This window comes from Sorex araneus, chromosome 3 (genome assembly GCF_027595985.1).
Source record: "Sorex araneus isolate mSorAra2 chromosome 3, mSorAra2.pri, whole genome shotgun sequence".
Classification (NCBI taxonomy): Eukaryota; Metazoa; Chordata; class Mammalia; order Eulipotyphla; family Soricidae; genus Sorex; species Sorex araneus.
Genome location: NC_073304.1, coordinates 122,523,606 through 122,538,068, shown reverse-complemented (window position 1 = coordinate 122,538,068; position 14,463 = coordinate 122,523,606).

Here is a 14,463-nt window from a genome sequence, read left to right as displayed (position 1 = left end):
TGTTCGGGAGAAGGTGAGCCTGAGTGGGTGGGTGGGTGGGTGGGTGGGTGGGAGAAGAGAAATCCTCACTTTTCTTTGTCTCTCATTCTTTCTCTGTCTTTTCAGTTCTGGATATATTTTGTACATTTAGACCCTCCGTTGCCATAACTGTTCCCTATCTGGGGATGATCTGTGTATAACCCCAGACTGGGCTCTTTGAAGCTCGGGGCTGTCCATCATTCATATCTTCTTTGCAGGATTTAGCTTCGAGCTTGACATCTGGCTGGCACACACATACTTTGGAATGTTTCGGTTCATCCATCACCATAAAGATGCAAAAAAAAGCCACCATTGATTTAGGGATCACCGGGGACTGTGAAAGCTCTTCACACAGATGACTTTTTTTTTTAATCTCCTTCAATCCTGTGGTGTAAGTACTACAATTATTGTTATCATAGTTCTTTTTTCTTTTGGTTTTTGGGCCACACCCGGGGATGCTCAAGGGTTACCCTGGCTCTGTGCTTAGAAATCATTCCTGGCGGTGTTTGGGAGACCATAAGGGATGCTGGGGATCAAACTCAGGTCAGCAGCATGCAAGGCAAACACCCTCCCACTGCATTATCTCTCTAGCCACTGATTCTTATTATCTTATAGGGGGCAGAAACGGGACTGTCTTTGTCTATGCATCCATGAGATTCATATTCACATGTGCGTGACCCAGAGCCTACTGGCATGACCTCATGGTTAGCTGGTAAGCCTGATGGGCTCTCAGCCTCCAGTAGCTCCCACAGAGGTGAGTGTGCGCTGTGCCAGGCAGAACATGGCCACAGTTGGCCCTAGGAGGTGACCAGGAAGGGAGCAAAGGGTAGACAGGTGCACAGCAAAGAGTGTTGGAGCTCCAGCAGGTGGTTTGGATGTGGGTCCTGGCTCTGCCCTGCCTCTAGCCATGATGTGGACCAGGTCTTCCTTCTGTCTGATCCATCCTGCTTGAAGCCCTGAGAACTGTGTGGATGGAATGAGATGAATGGGAATTGGAGAACTGTGCATGCTCTCAGTGCAGACGAAGGGAAGGAGAGACTTTGCTTATTACGATGTTCTTTTTCTTGTTGTTGTTCTTGGCCTAGGAGCCAAGAAGAATTAGACCCTGGGCATTCTTTTCAGTGACCTGGCAAATCAATGTGCCGAGTGGCTCCAGATTCTGGCTCTGCTGAGTCCCCTCCCCTTTCAGAACCTCCCTGTCCTCATCTGTAAACCCCAGATGGAATGGCTGTATTAGAGGAGAAGGTGACTACAAAATGCCAGGCACAGCGACTGGCATCACCTGGTGTTGAGAAGGTAGTCTTGTTACTAGTAGTATTCTTATTCACTTGAATCCCATAATCCTGAAAAATAGAGTTATAGGAACCCACAGAGATGGTGTCTGACCAGTTGTTCTTCCCTTGGAAATAAAACTAAATGTATTTTATTTTAGTTCAGGCAACATGGTTACAAAATCATTAACATTCATATATAGCTATGTGCCAAGTAATGTCCTAAGTAGTGATGGACTCAGTAAGAGTACCCCCCCACCACCACCAAAGTGCCAATTCTGAAGCAGACCCATCTTGGGCTGGCAGGAATGAGCCCCAGCCTCTGTAGCCTGCTCTGAGACCTTGGGGGAACCCTTCCACTCCTCAGAACCTCAGTTCACTATCTCTCCACCAGAAGGCACACCTCCTGGAGCTACAGGAAGGCTGAAACCCCAAAGCCGGGGAGAGGAAACTCTTCCATGATCAGCGAGGTGTTGCACACACATCACCCCTCCCCGCCACCTGGTGCTCCGGGCTCCGCGGGGAGCCAGCCTGCTCACTGCCCAGTAGTAAGACCCTGCCTCCGCCACTCCCAGACACCCCTACAGGAATTTTCCTGGCGCTGACTTAATGTTAACTGCTGGAGGATTGCACCACTGCAACCCCAACCGGCAGGCGGGCCGTAATTTGCACGCTATGTCACAATTTCAGCTAAATGATTTTCAATTCATAGGTGGAGTCACCCAGCTACATGCAGGACGAAATTCCTGCTTGGCCACATGGCCTCTTGGATTCTCGCTAAGAAGGAGCATGCAGATATGAGCTTTTTCAAAGAAGGGGCGCTAATTGATCATTTGCTCTTTTCTCTCCCTTTCATTAAGGGATTTAGTCGTGATGAAGATTTTGCAACATGCATGGAAGCATTTTTGACAAGACACACTGTCCAGACTTTCTCGTGGCATGAGAATCTCCTTTCCTGACAGGTTTCTCTAGAAAACTCCATTGATGGGGAACCGGCATCTCTCCAAGCAGCCTGCTTCTGTAGTAGGCTGCTCAGGCTTGAGAGGTTCAGTTCTGCTGTTTCCCTGTTTAAGGGTTATCTCCCACTTGCCATTTCCATAGGGCCTCGGGAATGGCAGGAACCTTGTTCACACACCTCACAGCTCTGTTCCCACTGCATTACCATGAGAGTCTGTCGATGGGTTCAAGGGCAATAAAAGGAGCTGGAGTGATAGTCCAGAGGGGAAGGAGTTTGCTTTGCATGCAGCCAATCTGTTTCAATCCTGATATCCTAGATAGTCTCCTAGGCCCACCAGGAGTGATGCCTGAGTGCCCGATGCAGATCCAAGGATAACACCTGAGCATCGCCAGGTGTGGCTCCCAAACCAAACAAAAACCAAAAAGGACTAGAAAGTTCTTCCTCATTTGAACTGAAAACGTGCCCCCTTAAGAGCTTTTACCCACAGGCTTCTCAGGGTCCTACTGGAGACTCGTCATCACACCCTCATGGAACAAATAAGAACAAGCCTGTTCCTTTCCTTCCTTTCCTTCCGTAACAATGACCATCTTCTCCCATGAGTCTGGCAGGCCTGCCCCACCCTTCCTGCAACTCTCCTCTTTTCTAGGTTAAACATTAGTTCTTCGAGCATGCCTGAGGCATCTCAGTGCCAGCCTCTCAGCAACTCTGTGAAGTAAGTCATGCCACCTGGCCCCGTTCCCTTCCTCTGAGCCCTTCAATGGCTGTCCATGATCTATCACTGTCTAATTCCTGACTTAGATATTCAAGCACATGTTCAACCCTTCATTCCATTATTTTCTACTGTTCTTGCATGAACTCTGCTAGTCAGCAAAGCCTGCTTAATCATTTTTTCCCAGAACCCAACACCATTGTCCCTGACTCCACACTTATTTAGAAAAGCCCCCGTGTGGAACATCTTCCCTCTTCCTTCTTGTCATGTCCAAAGCCTTTCTCCACCCTGCCACTCCTGACCGTTCCGGTGGGTTTGCAATAAGCCAGCAGACACAGGTTTATTCTAAGTGTATTAAGCACCTGGAGAAAATCACTCAACTCCTCTAGGACGGAGGTTTCTCCCCTGGAGAAAGGGCTACCCCTTGAAATGATGCCCATCAACACATTTCAAGGCATTGTGAAATAATGGACATCAAGGCCCTTTGTGAGGTGATAAGATGCGTTGATATCATGAGTCTCTCAAACTGGCTGCCTGTCAAGCATCAGAGCCTTAATGACAAGGGCTCTAAATCTCTGAGTGCCATCTTTTCCAGGGTAGAAGTGTGTCAATCTGACTCCATGCTCTGCTTAGAGTTTCACGGCAGTCAACTTGCATGCCTTGAACAACCCTCTAAGGAAGAAAATATTGTTTCATTTTAGAGATAGCATCAGTGGAGGCCAGGAGGAGAAGCATCGACAAGAAGACACAACTAACAAGTTCTGGCATTGGAACTGAATTCAGGTCTTCTGGCAGCAGAGGCCCTGTCTACACAGCCCTGTCTCCGACGAATACTTCAGTTCATCCAGACTCTTTCTTCCAACAGCCTGTGATATTGGTGACAATATTAGTCATCCAGTCTGAACAGGAAGGCAGGTACCACCTGGATGCAAAGCCTCAACTTTAATGGCATTATGTCCAAATTTTCCACTCCTTCCTGAGAAAATCACACCAAGAGCTGGACCTGGAAGGACAGAGAGGGGTTCCTGCTCATTCACAGAATGCCTGTGGGTCTGAGGAGGTGGTGGGGTGGTCAGCGTGAGGAGACACCCAGGCCTCACTTAGGATGCTAGGCAGGGAGCAAGGGACTAAAAAGAAGTGTGACAACTCCTGGAAACCATTCAGAAGGTGTTCAGTTGCTGTGCTTTTGGAGGTAAGTCAGAGTAGCTTTATGAGGAAGAGGCATTAAGGTATGCACTGTAGCACTGTAGCACCACTGTCTTTCTGTTGTTCATGGATTTGCTCAAGTGGGCACCAGTAACGTCTCCATTGTGAGACTTGTTGTTACTGTTTTTGGCATATCGAATACACCACGGGTAGCTTGCCAGGCTCTGCCGTGCGGGTGGGATACTCTCTGTAGCTTGCTGGGTTCTTTGAGAGGGACAGAGGAATTGAACCCAGGTCGGTGGCAGCGTTCAAGGCAAACACTCTACCTGCTGTGCTATTGCTCCCATCCATTTCAAGCATACCATGAGGAAAAGATCTCAGAGGGAGGCATTGCAGACGGGAGGAGCGAGTGGAGCAGTGTACAGAGCCATCCTGAAGAGACTCTGTCTGAAGAGGTTAATCTGGAGCAAACGGTGTTGGGAACAGGGGTCAGGGCCTGAGAGGCCCAGCTCCACCCTGTGAAAAGAATGGGGACTTTTCATTTTGGGCTATGAGGAAGCTGTACCGGGAGGTTTGTCCCAGCTCCCCACTGTGTCTGAGGCCCAGTGACAAAAGGTTTGGTGGACTCTGTCCAGCTGTCATTCAAAAGCAGGCAGTGGAAACGCCACCCAGAGAGAAGGAACCACTGTCAGCCGTCTGCGGGCTCTGAGGCCACAACCAGGAAGCAGGGGTTTGCATAAGAGCATAGCACCAAGAGCTCACAAGAGAATAAGGAGACAGAGGGAAGGACCCTAGGATTATGTTGGTCCTCAGAAAGGAAATAGACCGGAGAGGTCATACAGACCAGCTCCTTCTTTTTTTTTTGATCGGGAAGAAAATAGGCTTTCAGAGAAAGGTGGGTCACAGAGTAAGTGACTGGAATCCAGATCTGAAAGAGCACCTGGGGTCATTTGGTTCAACTTTCTGAGCATAACGAAGCCCCAACTATTGCAACTAGGAAGATTGATGTCTCCACTTTGCTTCCGTTTTACTCACTTCCTTTTTCATTTTTTCTTGAATTTTATATGATAACACCATGATTTACCAAGCTCATTTACACAGTCATTTCAGGCATTTGCTATTCCAGCACCAATCTCATCACCCGTGTGACCTTCCACTGGCCAGTATCTCATTTCCCAACCACCACCCAAGCCTGTACCTCAGAAGGCACAAACAAATTCACTTCCTATTGCTTGTTATAACACAAAGGCAAACACAATTATAAAAAAAAATAGATTAGCAAAAGTCAATTTGTGATGGTTGTTATATAACAACAGTGTTACTAACGTCAGTGTCTGAGGATTTACTGGGCTGGCTGATGCTAGTTAAACCTTCTGTGCTATTGTTTTTGCTTATTAAACTGGGTGGGTTTTGACACAACTTTCCCATCATATTTGCTGTGGTCCTAACTGAGTGGACAGTAGTATGAAGTTTGGAGGTGTTGTGTAGCCTCATGTGTGGCCACACGCTCCAGGAGCCATGGAGATGGAACCACTTGGTAACTTGGTGGGTTGATGAGGTTCAGATGTAGAGCTAGGCTGTTTCTGTGTGGGAGGGTGTCAGGAATGGCTGTGGGCTGCTGCACCTTGAGGTAGAAGGGGAATATGCCTGGCCCTGGAGTTTTCAACCTGGACCTGTCTTTCTGATTTCATTTCCTTTTTTTGTAGAGAAACTCACCTTGAAGAGGCCTAAGGGGTTAGACACACAAAAAGTGGGGAATGCTTTTTCAATATTGCCAGTGGCAAAGAATGTTGTTTATATGGCTAAATATTTGTGCAATTGTCACCAAACTGGCTTTTTGACTCTCCCCTTTCCCTGATTCTTCCCTGGAATCAGATTTTTTTAAAAAACAGCTATGGTGCAAGGGAGAAAATGGCTGCCCAGAGAGGTTGTATGTCCGAACAGATGCCAGGTGCAAGTCTAACATTTGGGATTCTAAATGTCCAGCTTCTTCCTTTCCACTTTCTGTGAGGTTCTAATCACTTGTATCACTTGTCATCCCATTGTTTGCCGATTTGTTTGAGCAGGCACCAGTAAAGTCTCCATTCATCCCTGTCATGTGCTAGTGTAGCCCAATGGTGTCTGCTCGCTCCAGGAACACAAGGAGCCTTAAACCATTCATTCAGGGTCAGCTGACTTCCACTACCCAACTGCTGCCATGCTCCAGGCCGCTTTCTGGACACATCATAAAAACTTCCTACCCATTTTCCATCATTACCACACTATATATGATGGGGTTCAAATATGGTGTGAACCATTGGAACACCTATAATGGTGATCGGAGGCTGCCCTAAAAGCCTCCATCCCTCTTGGAGAGCCTACCAAGCTACCGAGAGTATCCTGCCCGCACAGCAGAGCCTGGCAAGCTACCCTTGGCATATTCGATATGCCAAAGCCAGTAACAACAATGGACCTTATCCCCATGACCCTGGAAGAGCCCCCAATATGGCAGCGTGAGGCTCTAATTTCTGAAAAATTCTTCAGAATCACACATGTGCTGGATGCCCTGTGGTAATGTGTTCATAAAGGACTTTGTTTTATTTTTGCTATTGAGCATGGCCTAAAGCCACATGAATATAAATGTGCCATATGAAGAACTTCAAAGGTTTGTGAAGAGGTAAATGACCACCCAGAGCTGTGTGGCAAGTGGCCACTGCCCTGTCTCTCAGGCACAAGCATGGCAGGGCCTCAGTCACCAAAGTGATAAGGGGAGGGAGGTGGTCATTTCCACAAACCTGTCTCTCGTCTGGGACCTTCCGTGGTTCCTGAGAAATGATTAGATCACACATTGAGGTCTTGGAAGAAGAGGTTAGAAGGCAGGGCTCGATTCTATTCACCCAACCAGTCAGTGTTTTAATTTTTTGTTTGGGGACCATCCCAGTGATGCTGTAGTAGGGATGTAGGGAATGTGACTGCTGCTACAGTGTATGAGCATACTCCTCCCAGCAGTGCTCAGGGACCTTGTGGTGTCGGGTCTCTAGCAAGCACACCATGAGCGCCAGCCCTTTACACCACCTTCCTGGTCTCAACCTTTATGATGTCCACTGAGTCTCTTTAGAAGGAAACTAAAACATAAACACATTTTATGGAGGGCATTTTGTGCTGAAATCTGTAAAACCATACATACACAAATGCATAAAGCAGTGATCTATGATATTTGTTATTAAAAGTGAGTACTTGGGGGAATTTGTAAATGTTAAAATGTATTAAATTATGGCATATCCACACAGTATGGAGATATGAAAAGTGAAATAAAGATAATTATATAAATATTGATAATAAAATATGTTCATGATATGTTAGGTAAGAAATAAAATAAGAATAAGCATATTTAAGGATATATATTTGGTTTCATAGGAAAAATCATGTTTATCTAACATATAGAAGACTATCTGATAGTATGTGGAGAGTGATGTAGATGGTGTGATTAAAATATAATGTTCAGGAGCTGGGGCTATTAATAGTTCAACAGGTAGGGCGCTTGCCTTGTACATGGCTGACCGAGGTTCAATTCCTGATAACCCCATGTGGTCCCCAGAGCCAGCCAAGAGTGATCTCTGAGTGCAGAGCCAGGAGTAAGACCTGATCACAGCCAGGTATGTCCCCAAAACACAACAACAACAAAGACAACCTTCACTCTTTATGCAATTCTATTTTTACTCAGTTTATATGATGAACACATATTTTTATAGTCAGATAACATATTTCTGTCTTTTTAATAACCATATACTTCAAAAATGTCATTGATATGTATAATATAAAATTAGACTGTATAACAATAAAAAATACAAAAGCTTTGTAAGGCAGGTTTATTGCTATACTATCTAGTATCTATAGTAAACATGTATAAATTATGTAACAAGAATGAAAATACTTTTTCTAATTTAAGAAAATAGAATAATGTCTCTCCCCCAGTTCTCTGGCCCTTCAAAGTTCAAAGTTCTTCTTAGTAGAAGAATGTTATATTATATGTGGAGGACCAGGATTCAATCCCTGTAACACACACACACACATACAAAGAATTCCAGAGCTGATTATAAAACAGAGGAAATAAGAATAGAACACAGTGAAAAACTATGCAACAGGGTTCCACAAAGTGCCCTACTGTAGAGGAAACGGGTCAAGAAAAATTTGATAAGAACTTTGATAAGACTCGCGAGGCAGGGGGCTAGAGCAATAGTACAGTGGGTAGGGCATTTGTCTTGTACGTGACTGACCCTCATTTGATCACCAGCATCCCATATGGTCTCTAGAGCCACACCAGGAATAATTCCTGAGTTGCAGAGCCAGGAGTTACCCCTGCGCACTGCCAAGGTGTGGCCCAAAAAGAAAAAAAAAAGACTAATGGAATAAATATTTGGAGCATTCCTCAAAGGTAAATATGAACAAGCATCAGGCATGATGTGGAGAAAAGGGAATTCGTCAGAGAAAAGGCTGAGGAGCCGTAACATGTGGGTGTGTCCAGGGAGCAGCCCACTGAAAAGGCTTCATCACACACAATCAGGTCCTCCCCGTGAACTGTCCACCATTCCCATCTCCCCATCATTCTGAGTCATCAAGATCCTCACTATAATTTCTAAGAAGGCAGTTATGATTGCGTGCAAAGGGCTTACTTTCTATTCTGATTTGGTCTTGATACATACTGAGTGAGCTCAATAAAAGTGGATTCAGAACTAGATGACTTATTCGTGAGTTGTTTTATGGTGTGAGGATTGACTCTTGGCTGACTATGATTTGCACTTTTAGTCTTCACCAAATTTGTCCAGTGCTAAAGTTTCTAAATTCTAGAAGACAGAAATGTATTTCCCATGCAGAAGATTTCCATCTTAGTTTCATGCACTCGTAATAAAATCTATTGATTGTACAGGGCAAAGACTTGTTTTGTCATAGCCTGGAATCTCACCACAAGAAAGTTAATTACCAAACTGGAAGCATGAATTGCAAATGATGCTAACTAGAACCCTCCTCTCAGAAGAGACTCTGGCATTGGGAATGAGGCAAGTTCTGGGAATGGCTCTATTTAGCTCTCTGGAATACCTGAAGGTTTGATAATCCCAGTAAGACTTGATTTCAGAGATGTGGCAACAGTTTTAGGATATGTGCATATGGAACAGGAGAAGAAATTTGATTACTCAGTCAAGTCTATTATAACATAAGACCAAATAAAGAATTCCCTGAGTACTGCCTGCTTCTAGTAGGCCCCAGACACTGAGTCTCTCATCAAAGGGGCTGGGAAGACTCACTTAGATTCCATTACTGTCCTCTGTTCAAAAAACCAGGTGCTTTGGTCTTCATGCTGGTCCGGATTTCTCCTAGGGAATGAGGGGTTTGGGTTTAAAACAGAAGCTCTTTTATTGGCCTCAGCGTCATGACATGTTCCCCCCGACACTCATTCCAGACACTTCTGATCAGCTAGCAAGGTTACTTCTCCCCACTCTCTGACCCTCACTGAAAATCTCTGAGCAAAATATTTTCATCTCTCTCTCTCTCTCATACACACATACTCCACTCTAAAGTTTTAGGATTCCATATTCAAAAATTCATCAAAGTCACCTCAAATAAAATAGATATACTGGGGCTGAAGAGATAGTACAGCAGGTAGGGCACTGGCCTTGCATGCAACCAAACCAGGTTTGATCCCAGTACTCTATATGGTCCCCTAAGTCCTGCCAGCAGGCACAAAGCTAAAATAAGTACCAAGCATCACCAGTATAAACCAAAAATTAGAAACAAACAAATAAACAAACCATCCAATTATATGTTTCTGTATATAAATAAGATACACACACAAAAAAAAAGACACACAACTGTCTCTCCACATACACGGGAGATTGCGTTCAGAACCCAAGAAATGTTCACATTCACAGCCACTCAATTTCCATATATAAAATAGGATATTTGCCTCTAAAATGCTCCCATTCTCCCACATACTTTAAATCACTTCTAGATTTCTTCTGAAACCCAATATGATGTAAATAATTATTATGATCTATTGGTTAAGGATAAAGTACACGAATATAAAAGTTTGCACACGTTTAGCACAGCCATAGTAAGCTATATTTTACTTATAGCCATAGTAAGCTTTATTTTATTTCTCTTTGACACTTGGTTAATCCCAGGATTTGGAAACGGTGTAAATGAAGGGTCTGCTGTGTTGGATATTTATAAGAAGAAAATATTTATAGAAGATGCTGACAGTGTTTTTTCTCTGGGGAAGAGACCTATGCTTCTGAGGGTTCCGGAAAGAGACACTGACTTTTCATTTTGTAATCACTGACTTTTCCTGAATGAATACAAAGTTTAGCATCTTATTTGCATGTGACCATAGAGACCTAAGGAATATGACTGAAACAAACGAGAGGGTTTATCTTCTAACCAAATGAAAGGTCTGTCCTGAGATGATGAAACATTATTAGGCCCTGGAGTCTTTCGGCTCTCCGCTCCATCACCCAGAGACTGTGGTTGCTTCAGACCTCAGGCGCACAGATGCTAAGACAGTTCCAAGCAAGGCTCCAGTGATGCAGACCAGGTGGAAGTAAAGGACTGCCTCCTAACCATGACCCTTTTCAAGAACGCTCCTGGACAGCTATCTCAGCTGTTTCTGCTTCCTGCTTGCTCAGCTCTTCTCGCTCAAAATGGTGAGATCAGATGCTACAAGCATGTGGGCTTCTTTAAGAAGCCCCCACACTGTCTGTCTAAGCCTTGTCTGCCTTTGTCACTCCAACAAGCAGTGCAGGCATTTCTGTTATTCCACACCCTTATCAAGATTTTGGGGGACTGGAGTGATAGCACAGCGGGTAGGGCGTTTGCCTTGCACTCGGCCAACCTCGGTTCGATTCCCAGCATCCCATATGGTCCCCTCAGCACCACCAGGGGTAATTCCTGAGTGCAGAGCCAGGAGTGACCCCTGTGCATTGCCGGCTATGACCCAAAAAGCAAAAAATAAAAAATATATATTTTGGATTGTCCAGAGTATGAATTTTGGTCATTCTTAGTTGGTCAGACATGGAGTGGGCTGATATGGAAATATACACATGGAAAACAAAACAAAACAAAAAAACTTGAAGTAAAGGCAGATAAATGTCACAGTTAGAGACAAGAGTGTTTGAATGGTGGAAAGGGAAACTCAACTGACTCCCCATTTTGAGAAACAATTTCATTGCTGGGGATTCTAGAAAAATCACGCCAAGTTTCTGGAAATTGTTCTAAGGTCACAGACTTCAAAGGAAAGGCTCTTATTGAAGAAAATCTATCATGGTTTTCTTCTATGCAGGATAGCTATGCCCAACCCTTCCCATCTTCTCCAGTCTCCAGGTGACAGCAGTTGATTCTTCCTGGGCCTGCCTATCTCGAAGGAATGTTACATCTAACTTTTAGAGCCTCAATAGTGATGGCAACTCTGACCTAAGGGAGTCTGGGTTTTAGAGATATTTAGCTCCAAGGATTTGGGTTTCTGCTTTGTTTTAAATATATTTTTATAGAGAACTGCTTGGTTCTTTCAGGTCTGTCAGGTCCTACTTCCTCATATAAGAAAGCAAGGAAAGAGAACCAAGAATGGAAACACCCAGTTTTAGGAAAAGGTTGTAGGGCAATTCACTCCCCCTCTCTGGGTTTTTCTTTTATTTTGGGGTTTGGTTGGGGGCAACACCCGTTGGTGTGGCCCAAATGCCTTACTCACTGTTCTATCTCTCTGGCCCCTCCCCTCGCTGGAATTTTAGTTCCTAAAGGGGGGGAAATCCCATATGGGAAATGGAGAGACCGTGTAGGAATGTCCCTAAGAGCCCCCTGACATGCACACCGCCTTCCCTCCTGAGTTCTATTCTGTTTCCTCTCATTGGTAACAGTTCGATTCTCTCTGCCTTTGTTTTCCTGTCTCTCTCCACTGTCTCCCTTTCTCTCTCTTTCCTCCTCATGTCTATGAGAATGCTTATCCCCTGAAAAGCTCTGGAAGGTAAACTTGAGTGTATTGACAATATGGATTTAGTATAAAGCTTCTGATGCCTGGACATATCAGAAAACTAAAGGCAAAAAGAAACGCCTCAATGGGAAAGAAAAGGGCTATGTCTGGGAGATGGAGGCATCATTGTATCAATGTCATCCCGTTGATCATCAATTTGCTCGAGCGGGCACCAGTAACGTCTCCATTTGTCCTAGCCCTGAGATTTTAGCAGCCTCTCTTTTTCTTTTTTATTTTATTTTATTGAATCACCATGTGGAAAATTACAATGCTTTCAGGCTTAAGTCTTAGTCATACAATGCTGAAACAACCATCCCTTCACCAGTGCCCATATCCCACCACCGGAAAAAAAAAACACACTACGCCTCCCATCCCGCCCACCCCTGCACCCCCCCCCTTATAACTTATAAATTTCACTTTACTTTCTATTTACCTTGGTTACATTCAATATTTCAACACAATCCTCACCATTATTGTTAGGAGCACCCCACTAGAGTCAGACCTAGCAGCCTCTCTTTACTCATTCTTCCAGTGGTCCGCATTGGAGGCTCTTTCAGGGTCAGGGGAATGAGACCCAGCATTGTTACTGTATTTGGCATATTGAATACGCCACAGAGAGATGGAGGTAAGGAAAAAATTCACACATAGGGAACCAAAGGACTGTAAGAGTTGACTACAAGTGGGTGAAAGAATGTTGCCTGGCTTCCTCCCATCCTTCCCTACTCTCCTTCCTTCCTTCCTTTTGAGTAGACAGGAAAGAAGAAAAGATGATCTTCAGTGCTGCCATGTGCCAACTACCACAGTTGAGATCTCTCTAGTGTTTCCAGTCTTCAATCACAGCATATTTGTGGGTTCTGAATGTGTATATCTACATACTCACAATAGCTTTTTACTTGACATGTTTCTTTCAGTCAACTTCTTTTTTTTGTTAACTGAAAATTTATATCATGCCATAATTGATCTGATGTTTTGTTCTGTTTTGCTTTTGAGTGTGTTGCCAGTGACTCAGGTAAGTGGGGATTAAGAGAGGTATACTCAAGAAAAGAGTGCTTCCACCTATGTTCAACCTACTTGGGCCACCAGTGCTGGGAAATACCTGCCCTAGTTCTTAAACTCGGCACAGGAATTTTGGGTCTAACATCTTTCCTTCACAGAAAAGAATTTCTGGAGGGGGGCAAAATGGTGTAGCAAGAATGTTTTTATTGAAACTTATTTAGAAAGCTGTGAGGATGAAAAAGGGAGAAGCACATGTTTGTAAATAGACAAGCAATGAAACACAGAGACAAGCGTGTGGGATACATGTTCAAGGAAGAATGAGCCCCAAATGACTTTTGAAAGGAATTTTTTTATATAGTTCTTCCAAATGGGGTTTCCTGGAGTTTTTGCATACATGAAAGTTAATCTGGACATTGTCATAAGAAAGCCTGGTATTTTGATGGTCCCTTCATAATCTCATGAATTCTTTTGTAGTGTCTCCTTTCCTGAGGATTCCACCCTTCTCTGGATGGGTCCTTGGATTTCTGCATTTGCGTGTTGCCTCAGTTTCCCTTTCCCAAAGGTCTTAGGATTTGCATGTGTCAAAGAGATGTGGTCTTCATGCCTTTAGGCTACTTCAGAGCTAGGAGATCTCTTCCTAAGTATTATTATTATTATTATTATTATTATTATATCCTCCAAAATACTTTGCCAGCATCCCCTTACTTATCTGTCCAGTGGTCCGCATTGGAGGCTCTTTTAGGGTAAAGGGAATGAGACCCATCATTGTTACTGTATTTGGCATATTTAATATGCCACAGAGAGATAAAAATAAAAATAAAAAAATAATAAATAATAATATTACTAATATATTCATATATATCATATTTATATAAAATATTTATATATTAAATAATTTAATGTAATAATAACAATTATTATTATGTCCTCCAAAATACTTTGCCAGCATCCCCTTACTTAACTGCCTATAAGTACATATATAAATAAACACATAACTATTACTTTCCACTAAAAAATGTTTGTCACCTGTAAGAGCTGCACATATCCCAATTCGGGATTTAGATGAGTTCATTTTGTCTTTACAAATGCTCTGTAAGGGAGTCATGACTATCTTTACCCCATACCTGAGGAAACCAATGTTTAGGGGGGCTAGGGTACTTGCTCAAGGTCATGAATAAGATTGAGCATACAGAATGACAGAAGACCACTAGTCTTCAAGACCTCTCCTCTTTCCCCAAACAATATCCTCTTGTGGCAAGGGAAGAAAATAGTAGTATAGAAATGAGGTCAGTTCACCAAGATTCCACTGTGTTTCATTAAGCAGCTCGGTCAGTCCCTACAAAGCACCAACCATTACCCATTCGTGCCT